Consider the following 12,525-nt stretch of genomic DNA (forward strand, 5'->3'; position numbering starts at 1 on the left):
CGTGTAAATGCGTGTGTTACCATATATTGCTGTGCTCGCTGCGCGTATTTGCAAGTATAGCGACTTATATGTGTGTAGAGTTTGTATGTTCTCTTTATGTAATATTTTTGACTTCGACAATAGGGAATACCCTTTCGGGCTAGGATATGGCGTTCAACCGCCACAGCGTCAAACGCAGCCGCGGTAAGTCTTGATACACGCCCTGATCTTGCTGTAACAGATCCTCACGTAGAGGAAGAGGCCAGGGATCTTCTATGAGTAAATCTTGAAGAACTGGATACCAAGCCCTCCTTGGCTAGAACGGAACAATGAGGATCGCCTGAACCTTTGTTCTTCTTACGTTTATCACCTTCAGAAAGAGTGAAAGCGGAGGGGACACATAGACCGACTGAAAACACCCAAGGTGTCACAAAGGCGTCCACTGCCATAGCTTGCGTGTCCCCTGACCTGGAACAATATCCCTGAGGTCTCTCGTTGAGGCGAGACGCCAACATGTCCAATTGAGGCACTCCTCAAAGACTTGTCACTTCTGTGAAAACTTCTCGATGATGACTGTATTTCTCCCGGATGGAGATCGCGTCTGCAGAGGAAATTCATTTCTCCGTCGTCTACATCCGGGATGAAGACTGCTATTCTAGCGTTTACCTGTCTTTCCGCCCAGCGGAAAACTATTTTGGCTTCTGCCGTTGCCGCTTTGCTCCTTGTTACGCCCTAGCGTCTTACTTACGCCACTGCTGTCAAGTCGTCCGACAGAATTAACACGGGCAGATCACGAAGAATGTGTTTGTTGAAAATAGCTCTTAATTCAAGAAAGCTTATTGCAGACCAGCTTCCCAGCTTGACCTTTTCCTCTGGAAATACTTCCCTTTGAAATACTGCTCCCCATCCTCGGAGATCTGCATGCATGGACACCAGGATCTAATCTTGGATCCCGAACCTTCGTCCTTCTAGGAAGTTAGACTGTGCAGACACCACAGCAGCGATATCCTGGCTATTAGGATTATATTCCGGTGCATGTGCAGGTGAGACCCGGACCACATTTCCAACCGGTCCCGTGAAAGCCACTCTGGCATTTGACCTGCTCACCGAACAGGCCTCTTAGGCCGCACCCATCTTCTTCATCAATGGAACATATTGATGGATTGTCACTGCAAATCTGATCCGACTCTGGATTCTCAGACCTCTTTCCACAGGAAAAAACCCAGAACCTCAACCGTTCAGTATCTACTCTGATACCATTACCCACCTCCGACATCCGCGTAGTTGGGAACAACAGCCATTCCCTGTGTTGAAGAACAGTCAGAGAGAAACAACAATTTGAACCACTTGTTTCTTGACCTCGCCGTAATCAGGAGAGCGTCTCAGTACAAAATAACAATGGCTCTAACTATTGGAAGAAAACCATCATACTGCCAACACTCCGGTGAAATGGCAAAGACAATCCTGGATATCAACCCAGGTAGGCTGAATGCTGAGAAAACCGCATTTAACCCCTTTTCTACCTTTACGTGCTGGAGCTCCCTGGCCTGAGAGATTCCATCCTGTAGTTCAGCTTCGTAAGTAGAAATGTTTCTTTTTTTTTTCTTTTTTTTTAACAGGGACAGCAGGACAAAGTCCTGAACCTGACGCAACTCTGGTATGGCGTTGCGTACTACTTCCCCTTCCAGAGGGGAATCGGTAAGATCTATTTTAAAAAATCAGTGAGGGGAATCATCTGTAAACTCCAGCATGACCCCCTTTGGATTCTATTATTAACTCCCAGGTCCAGGTCCATTCCCGGACTGACGGAAGAGCCTTAGACGAGTTCCCACTGGTGTGGGCTTCAGCCAGATAGACCCAGCGACATGCGGTGGATGTGGTAAAAACAGAAGACAATATCCGCTTCTGCGAACCTAACAGGGCTGCAGAGCTCTTACCTTTTCACCTTCCACTGTCTACCCAGAAAAGGAAAAAAGAACGGTATCGAACCGGTTAAAATGACTGCATCCCACAACAGAATGCGTCACCAACCGTTGTGAGGGAATCTAACTCACGAAGTTAGACTTACCAGTGGTATCCGCCGAAAGTGACTTAACTGAGGCATCCCCAAACAGCGGTACACCGTCACAGGGAAAAGACTAGAGATGAGCGCCGGAAATTTTTCGGGTTTTGTGTTTTGGTTTTGGGTTCGGTTCCGCGGCCGTGTTTTGGGTTCGACCGCGTTTTGGCAAAACCTCACCGAATTTTTTTTGTCGGATTCGGGTGTGCTTTGGATTCGGGTGTTTTTTTCAAAAAACCCTAAAAAACAGCTTAAATCATAGAATTTGGGGGTCATTTTGATCCCAAAGTATTATTAACCTCAAAAACCATAATTTACACTCATTTTCAGTCTATTCTGAATACCTCACACCTCACAATATTATTTTTAGTCCTAAAATTTGCACCTAGGTCGCTGGATGACTAAGCTAAGCGACCCTAGTGGCCGACACAAACACCGGGCCCATCTAGGAGTGTCACTGCAGTGTCACGCAGGATGTCCCTTCCAAAAAACCCTCCCCAAACAGCACATGACGCAAAGAAAAAAAGAGGCGCAATGAGGTAGCTGTGTGAGTAAGATAAGCGACCCTAGTGGCCGACACAAACACCGGGCCCATCTAGGAGTGTCACTGCAGTGTCACGCAGGATGTCCCTTCCAAAAAACCCTCCCCAAACAGCACATGACGCAAAGAACAAAAGAGGCGCAATGAGGTAGCTGTGTGAGTAAGATAAGCGACCCTAGTGGCCGACACAAACCCCGGGCCCATCTAGGAGTGTCACTGCAGTGTCACGCAGGATGTCCCTTCCAAAAAACCCTCCCCAAACAGCACATGACGCAAAGAAAAAAAGAGGCGCAATGAGGTAGCTGTGTGAGTAAGATAAGCGACCCTAGTGGCCGACACAAACACCGGGCCCATCTAGGAGTGTCACTGCAGTGTCACGCAGGATGTCCCTTCCAAAAAACCCTCCCCAAACAGCACATGACGCAAAGAAAAAAAGAGGCGCAATGAGGTAGCTGTGTGAGTAAGATAAGCGACCCTAGTGGCCGACACAAACACCGGGCCCATCTAGGAGTGTCACTGCAGTGTCACGCAGGATGTCCCTTCCAAAAAACCCTCCCCAAACAGCACATGACGCAAAGAAAAAAAGAGGTGCAATGAGGTAGCTGTGTGAGTAAGATAAGCGACCCTAGTGGCCGACACAAACACCGGGCCCATCTAGGAGTTGTTAGGGTCTCCTGCCCTGTGCTGCCACGTCGTCATGGCAACCGGGAGACAAGTGCTAGTGGAGTAACCTGAGCGCAGCTGATACTCCGGTTCGGGTCTTTTGCTGTGCAGTGGTTATAGGCTCTGTGCACGGCAGGGGATCCGGTGCTGGTTTTTGTGCTCACAGTCTGTGAGGTCTGAGTGGGGCGTGGACAGCACCTGCTTTAAAAGGCCTCTTTTCAGGGTAAGCAGATGCTGCTGAATCTTTGTTGGTTAGTCAGTTCATGAACGTTAGCCAGTACTGTGTAGCTTTGTATTTGTTTGTTGCTTACTGCAAATAGGCCTGGGAATTTGGTATTACACTCTGCCAATCCAGACCTAGCAGTAAGACTGGAGTCAGTCGTTTAGCTTGCTGGGGTTCTGTTACTACCCTGTGAACTTAGCAAGTTTGCGGCTGTATTCTAAGACTTGCCTGTCTAATCCTGTCTCACTGTGCTAGGTGTCAGGGGTCAGTTTAGTGGCAGTAAGCTAAAACCTGTGCACTGCAAGTGAGAATTTGGATTGTGGAGATTCTCCTTGTGTCTATCATTCCATCTCTGACCAAGGAGTTTACTGCCACACCCGTTGGTAACCCTTTAGGGTTTTGCTGTTGCCCTTAGCAACAGCATTTCGGGTACTCTACGTATTAAAACACAACATCTTGCTTTTTCCATCTTAGCAGTTCTAATACAAGGGAGATACCCAGTTCCTTAGCCTCTGGGCTTCTCTGTTCACTTTGTGTGTATTTTGTTACCCTATCACCTTCTGTGTACGTTATGTCATATCCCCCAGTTTGTCTGTGAGTCCATCTGTTTTGCATAACAGTTCAAACACCAGTACATTCCTGCAGACACTGGAGTGCATAACAGTTCTGACACCAGTACTTTCCTGCTGGCACTGGTGTGCATAACATATTCAGCAGCCTAATACTCCTGTTGAAATTTTGTGGGAATATGGAGCATACCCCTCAAAATACGTTGCAACAGGTGGTCGATCAGGTGCAGGTCCTGACTCGACAATTTAATGATTTGTCCATTAAAATGCACACCTCCCAGGCTGCTGGCGGAGCTCCCGCAGCAGCAGCACCTGCAGGGGTTAAGGAGCCGAAAGTAAATCTCCCGGATCGTTTTTCTGGAGATCGCTCGCAGTTCTTTTGTTTCAAGGAGAGCTGCAAGCTATACTTCCGGCTTAGGCCTCAGTCTTCTGGGTCGGAGATTCAGCGGGTGGGCATAGTGATTTCCTTGCTACAAGGAGACCCACAGGTCTGGGCATATGGGTTGCAGCCTGACTGTCCGTCGCTTAAAAGTGTTGATGCTTTTTTTACGGCACTGGGCATGTTGTATGATGACCCTGACAAGACGGCCTCAGCCGAGGCTCAGATTTCGATCCTTAAGCAAGGGCGCAGGCCAGTTGAGGTTTACTGTACGGAGTTTCGGAGGTTGGCCCATGATACCCAGTGGAATGACCCAGCCCTGAGACACCAGTACCAAAGAGGTCTTTCTAACCAGATAAAGGACCAACTGGTACAATATCCCTTGCCTGATAGCTTGGATCAGCTCATGCAGTTATCCATCCGGGTGGATAGACGGCTGAGAGAGCGTAGGCTTGAAAGGGAGACTGAGATTTCCTTCCTTTCCAAGGGAACCTCAGACTCTGAGGAATTTTCTGAGGAGCCTATGCAGATTGGGGCTACCCGCCTCTCCTCGCGTGAGAAGACGCGGAGGAGACAGCAGGGGTTGTGTTTGTACTGTGGGAATAAAGGTCATGTGGTAGTATCATGCCCAGAAAAGCCGGAAAACTTCAAGGCCTGAGGGTGATGGGAAATATCCTGTCAGGCCAGAAGTCAGAATTTCCCAAGAAGACTTTTACCATTCCGGTGACCTTGAAGATCCTCGGTCAAACTGTCAAGACTGAGGCCTTTGTGGACAGTGGGGCCGACGGGGTTTTTATGGACCGCCAATTCGCCCTGAAACACTCTGTTCCCTTAGTACCCTTGGCATCGGAAATTGAGATTTGTGGGTTAAACGGGGAACCATTATTCCAAGGTAAAATTACCTCTTGCACTAGCCAGATTTCTTTGTTTATTGGAGCCACACACACTGAAAAATTGTCCTTTTATGTGACTGTCTGTACTTTTGCCCCATTGGTGTTGGGGTTACCCTGGTTAAGGGCCCACAATCCTCAATTTGACTGGGTCTCTGGGGAGATTCTTAGTTGGGGTACTGATTGTTTCAGGAGTTGCTTGAGCCTTCCAGTCAGGCTCTCGCAGCTAAGTTTGCCAGGATTGCCAGGGTGTTATGCAGATTTTGCGGACGTGTTCTCCAAAAAAGTTGCAGAGGTACTACCTCCCCATCGCCCCTATGACTGTGCCATTGATTTGTTGCCAAATGCTAAGCTTCCCAAGAGCAGGTTGTACTCCCTGTCACGTCCTGAGACTCAGGCTATGGCAGAGTACATTCAGGAGAACTTGGCTAAGGGATTTATCAGACCTTCACAGTCTCCAGTTGGGTCGGGGTTCTTCTTCGTGGGTAAAAAGGACGGTTCGTTGCGACCCTGCATCGACTTCAGGGAATTGAACCGTATCACGATTAAAAACTCATACCCACTGCCTCTCATTTCGGTCTTGTTTGACCAGCTTCGTACTGCCACCATTTTTTCTAAGATTGACCTACGCGGTGCGTACAATCTAATCCGAATAAGAGAGGGGGATGAATGGAAGACTGCCTTTAATACCCACTCAGGGCATTATGAATATTTGGTGATGCCTTTTGGGCTCTGTAATGCCCCGGCAGTCTTCCAGGATTTCATGAATGATGTGCTCAGGGAATATTTGGATAGATTCTTAGTTGTATACTTAGATGACATCCTAATCTTCTCCCATTCCCTGGAGGAACATCGGAAGCATGTACGCTTAGTCCTCCAGAAACTCAGAGACCACCGGCTTGGGGCAAAGCTGGAGAAGTGCGAATTTGAAGTTCAGCAAATCGCATTTCTAGGATATATTATCTCCCCAGAAGGTTTCCAAATGGAGGGTTCCAAGGTACAGGCAGTCCTGGATTGGGTGCAGCCCACTAGTTTGAAGGCGCTTCAGCGTTTCCTGGGCTTTGCGAATTTTTATAGACGATTTATCGCTGGATTTTCGTCTATAGTGGCGCCCTTGGTGGCACTCACTAAGAAAGGGGCGGATGTTGCTCACTGGTCTTGTGAGGCTAAAGCGGCTTTTGCCCATCTCAAAAGGGCATTTGTTTCGGCCAAGGTGCTGCGACACCCAGATCCAGAGCGTCCTTTTGTGGTGGAGGTGGATGCCTCTGAGATGGGTATTGGGGCAGTGCTTTCTCAGATGGGAGTGTCTGATAATCGCCTTCATCCCTGTGCTTACTTTTCCCGTAAATTTTCGCCTGCCGAGATGAATTATGACGTGGGTAACCGGGAATTGTTGGCTATTAAGGATGCACTCGAGGAGTGGAGACACTGGCTTGAGGGGGCTAAGTTTGTGGTCTCAATTCTCACTGACCATAAGAATCTGGCATATTTAGAGTCAGCGAAGCGTCTCAATGCCAGGCAGGCACGATGGGCTTTGTTTTTTGCTCGCTTTAATTTTTTGATAACATATCGCCCTGGGTCAAAAAACATCAAGGCTGATGCGCTCTCGCGGAGTTTTGCTCCAATCCAGGAGACCACCGAGGAGCCGTTGCCCATTGTTTCCCCATCATGTATTAAAGTGGGCATTACCCAGGACCTCTTATCATTAGTCCTTAGAGCACAGGAGCAGGCTCCTCCAGACCTTCCGGTAGGTCTTTTGTTTGTGCCTCCTAGGTTAAGACAGCGAGTGTTCCTGGAATTCCATGCCAAGAAGTCGGCAGGTCACCCGGGTATTGCCAGAACTCGGGAGTTGCTATCTAGGGCGGTGTGGTGGCCCTCGGTGGCTAAGGATGTGGATCAGTGGGTTCGGGCATGTGACATCTGTGCCCGAAATAAGACTCCTAGAGGGGTTCCTGTTGGCCCATTACATCCACTCTCTATCCCATCTAAGCCATGGACCCACATTTCAATGGATTTTGTGGTGGACTTGCCCAAATCCTCGGGGATGACAGCCATCTGGGTTGTCGTTGACAGGTTTTCGAAGATGGCGCACTTCGTTCCACTGGTTGGGCTGCCATCAGCCAGACGCCTGTCTGAATTATTTATGCTGCATGTTGTGCGTCTCCACGGGTTGCCACTTGATGTGGTCTCTGACCGCGGATCCCAGTTTGTGGCCAAATTCTGGAGGGCATTTTGTTCCGATCTCCAGATTTCTGTCAGCTTGTCGTCAGGCTACCATCCGCAGTCTAATGGGCAGACTGAAAGGGTGAACCAGTCCTTGGAGCAGTTCCTCAGGTGTTATGTCTCCAAGTGTCAGACTGACTGGGTTGCTCATCTGTCCATGGCGGAGTTTGCCTATAACAACGCGGCTCACTCTGCTACAGGGATCTCTCCCTTCCTTTGTGTGTATGGGCATCATCCTAAGGCCAATTCTTTTGACCCCGTGGACTCCACGCCTGGTGGTTCCTCTGTGGTTTCGGTCCTTAGAGGTATTTGGCGGAAAGTGAAGAAAGCCCTTGTGTCTGTGTCATTAGTGACCAAAAGGGTTTTTGATAAGCGGAAAAGACCCTGCAGCTTCAAATTAGGAGACTTCGTCTGGTTGTCTACCAAGAATTTGAAGTTGAGACAGCCATCTCATAAGTTAGGGCCCCGGTTCATCGGCCCTTATAAGATCACCAGGGTTATCAATCCGGTGGCATTTCAGTTAGATCTGCCCCGTTCTTTGGGTATCAATAAAACATTTCATTGTTCCCTTTTAAAACGGGCGATTAGTAATCCTTCTACCAGTGGAAGACCTTCCCCTCTTCTGATACGTGGCCAGAGGGAGTTTGTTGTTGAAAGGATTCTTGACTCCAAGGTGGTTCGGGGTCGGCTGTCATTTTTGGTGCACTGGAAGGGGTATGGCCCGGAGGAGCGGTCGTGGGTGCGCAGTTGTGATCTTCATGCCCCCAGACTGATACGCTCTTTCTTCTCGCAGTTCCCCGATAAACCCGGTGGTAGGGGTTCTTTGACCCCTCGTCAGAGGGGGGGTACTGTTAGGGTCTCCTGCCCTGTGCTGCCACGTCGTCATGGCAACCGGGAGACAAGTGCTAGTGGAGTAACCTGAGCGCAGCTGATACTCCGGTTCGGGTCTTTTGCTGTGCAGTGGTTATAGGCTCTGTGCACGGCAGGGGATCCGGTGCTGGTTTTTGTGCTCACAGTCTGTGAGGTCTGAGTGGGGCGTGGACAGCACCTGCTTTAAAAGGCCTCTTTTCAGGGTAAGCAGATGCTGCTGAATCTTTGTTGGTTAGTCAGTTCATGAACGTTAGCCAGTACTGTGTAGCTTTGTATTTGTTTGTTGCTTACTGCAAATAGGCCTGGGAATTTGGTATTACACTCTGCCAATCCAGACCTAGCAGTAAGACTGGAGTCAGTCGTTTAGCTTGCTGGGGTTCTGTTACTACCCTGTGAACTTAGCAAGTTTGCGGCTGTATTCTAAGACTTGCCTGTCTAATCCTGTCTCACTGTGCTAGGTGTCAGGGGTCAGTTTAGTGGCAGTAAGCTAAAACCTGTGCACTGCAAGTGAGAATTTGGATTGTGGAGATTCTCCTTGTGTCTATCATTCCATCTCTGACCAAGGAGTTTACTGCCACACCCGTTGGTAACCCTTTAGGGTTTTGCTGTTGCCCTTAGCAACAGCATTTCGGGTACTCTACGTATTAAAACACAACATCTTGCTTTTTCCATCTTAGCAGTTCTAATACAAGGGAGATACCCAGTTCCTTAGCCTCTGGGCTTCTCTGTTCACTTTGTGTGTATTTTGTTACCCTATCACCTTCTGTGTACGTTATGTCATATCCCCCAGTTTGTCTGTGAGTCCATCTGTTTTGCATAACAGTTCAAACACCAGTACATTCCTGCAGACACTGGAGTGCATAACAGTTCTGACACCAGTACTTTCCTGCTGGCACTGGTGTGCATAACAGGAGTGTCACTGCAGTGTCACGCAGGATGTCCCTTCCAAAAAACCCTCCCCAAACAGCACATGACGCAAAGAAAAAAAGAGGCGCAATGAGGTAGCTGTGTGAGTAAGATAAGCGACCCTAGTGGCTGACACAAACACCGGGCCCATCTAGGAGTGGCACTGCAGTGTCACGCAGGATGTCCCTTCCAAAAAACTCTCCCCAAACAGCACATGACGCAAAGAAAAATTAAAGAAAAAATAGGTGCAAGATGGAATTGTCCTTGGGCCCTCCCACCCACCCTTATGTTGTATAAACAGGACATGCACACTTTAACCAACCCATCATTTCAGTGACAGGGTCTGCCACACGACTGTGACTGAAATGACGGGTTGGTTTGGACCCCCACCAAAAAAGAAGCAATTAATCTCTCCTTGCACAAACTGGCTCTACAGAGGCAAGATGTCCACCTCATCATCATCCTCCGATATATCACCGTGTACATCCCCCTCCTCACAGATTATCAATTCGTCCCCACTGGAATCCACCATCTCAGCTCCCTGTGTACTTTGTGGAGGCAATTGCTGCTGGTCAATGTCTCCACGGAGGAATTGATTATAATTCATTTTAATGAACATCATCTTCTCCACATTTTCTGGATGTAACCTCGTACGCCGATTGCTGACAAGGTGAGCGGCGGCACTAAACACTCTTTCGGAGTACACACTTGTGGGAGGGCAACTTAGGTAGAATAAAGCCAGTTTGTGCAAGGGCCTCCAAATTGCCTCTTTTTCCTGCCAGTATAAGTACGGACTGTGTGACGTGCCTACTTGGATGCGGTCACTCATATAATCCTCCACCATTCTTTCAATGGTGAGAGAATCATATGCAGTGACAGTAGACGACATGTCCGTAATCGTTGTCAGGTCCTTCAGTCCGGACCAGATGTCAGCATCAGCAGTCGCTCCAGACTGCCCTGCATCACCGCCAGCGGGTGGGCTCGGAATTCTGAGCCTTTTCCTCGCACCCCCAGTTGCGGGAGAATGTGAAGGAGGAGATGTTGACAGGTCGCGTTCCGCTTGACTTGACAATTTTCTCACCAGCAGGTCTTTCAACCCCAGCAGACTTGTGTCTGCCGGAAAGAGAGATCCAAGGTAGGCTTTAAATCTAGGATCGAGCACGGTGGCCAAAATGTAGTGCTCTGATTTCAACAGATTGACCACCCGTGAATCCTTGTTAAGCGAATTAAGGGCTCCATCCACAAGTCCCACATGCCTAGTGGAATCGCTCCGTGTTAGCTCCTCCTTCAATGTCTCCAGCTTCTTCTGCAAAAGCCTGATGAGGGGAATGACCTGACTCAGGCTGGCAGTGTCTGAACTGACTTCACGTGTGGCAAGTTCAAAGGGCATCAGAACCTTGCACAACGTTGAAATCATTCTCCACTGCGCTTGAGACAGGTGCATTCCACCTCCTATATCGTGCTCAATTGTATAGGCTTGAATGGCCTTTTGCTGCTCCTCCAACCTCTGAAGCATATAGAGGGTTGAATTCCACCTCGTTACCACTTTTTGCTTCAGATGATGGCAGGGCAGGTTCAGTAGTTTTTGGTGGTGCTCCAGTCTTCTGTACGTGGTGCCTGTACGCCGAAAGTGTCCCGCAATTCTTCTGGCCACCGACAGCATCTCTTGCACGCCCCTGTCGTTTTTTAAAAAATTCTGCACCACCAAATTCAAGGTATGTGCAAAACATGGGACGTGCTGGAATTTGCCCATATTTAATGCACACACAATATTGCTGGCGTTGTCCGATGCCACAAATCCACAGGAGAGTCCAATTGGGGTAAGCCATTCCGCGATGATCTTCCTCAGTTGCCGTATGTCAGGAATCGACTTACCAGGCTGGCATCCGTCCGCCGCTGCGGACTCCGTCCTGGCTCCCTGCGGTCACCTGTCACCTATGCCCCTGCCATGGGACATCATCTGGATCCTGGGGGTACTCCTGAGCCAGTAGGCGTGTGCGCGCCGCGTCCCCGCTAGGCCGCGGCGTGGGCGCCGCCATGACAGTCTCCAAACAAGCTAGTATGCTGCGGCCAATCCGGTGCGTGGCCGCACCCACTTTCCTTTCCTTCATCCAATCCCTGCACACCATGGGGTATATAGGAGGCTACAGTTTCACCTCACAGGCATCCTGGACTTTGTGTCATTCTGACTACCTACATGAAAGGATCGGTTCCTGTCTTCTCCTGAGTTCCTGGTTCTCTGCTAGAACTTATACTCCTGGTCATTCTGCATTTCTTCCGTGGAACTTCAAGGCTCAGCAATACCTGCAACCTGCATAAGGCTTCACACTCATCACCACCTTGTGTGCTTCAGCTTGCAGTTGAAGACTGACTCCAGGTGTGTTCATTCCTCCACCTGTGACACAGCTTGCTGCTGCCAGTGCCTCATCACCTGCACTGTGAGTCGGACTCCTGCTTATGCTAAGGTTTGCCATTTCCATTACTGCCTAAAGTTTCCTGTTTTAAAACCCTGCACTGGTTTCCAAGCCAGAACCATTTCATTAACATTCATTCTGTTGCTTATATATTACTGGATATTATTTCTCAAGTTCATCTGCCATTTACTGCCATAGACTTTTCAGTTATCATACTGAGCAATTGACTTTTCATCTGTTGTTATTATTTCTGCTTCAATACTGTTAAAATCATCTGCTCAATAAAATACCTTTGCGCTTATGCGCAGAAACGTCATTCAACCTCCTCGTTTCTTTCCTCCTACCTCCACTGACCCACTAGCGCCCCCTCCGGGGACACAGACCAAACACAATCTGACAGTAAGTCCAGGATCGATGGACTCGGATGGTGGACGGAGTGTGGGGTCAGAGGCCTTGCAAAATCTGGTCTCCCGTCTGGATGGTCAAGAGGTTGCGCAGCAGCAGATGCTTCACTTTCTACAAGGGATGTCCTCCCGACTGGATACACTGCAGCAATCTCTGCCCAGTGTGCTCTCACCTACTGTACCTGTTACTTCAGCACCTGCCAGTGCTGTAAATTCTTCTGTGTTGGCTGCATCAGCTCCAATGTCACGTCTGCACCTGCCCGTGCCGAGCAAATATGATGGCAGTCCTAAATTATGTCGCGGGTTTCTCAATCAGTGTGAAATACAATTTGAGTTATTGCCACATAACTTTCCTACGCCAAGGTCCAAGGTTGCCTACATCATTTCCTTGCTCTCTGGATCTGC

This window comes from Pseudophryne corroboree, chromosome 3, assembly GCF_028390025.1.
Source record: "Pseudophryne corroboree isolate aPseCor3 chromosome 3, aPseCor3.hap2, whole genome shotgun sequence".
Lineage (NCBI taxonomy): Eukaryota > Metazoa > Chordata > Amphibia > Anura > Myobatrachidae > Pseudophryne > Pseudophryne corroboree.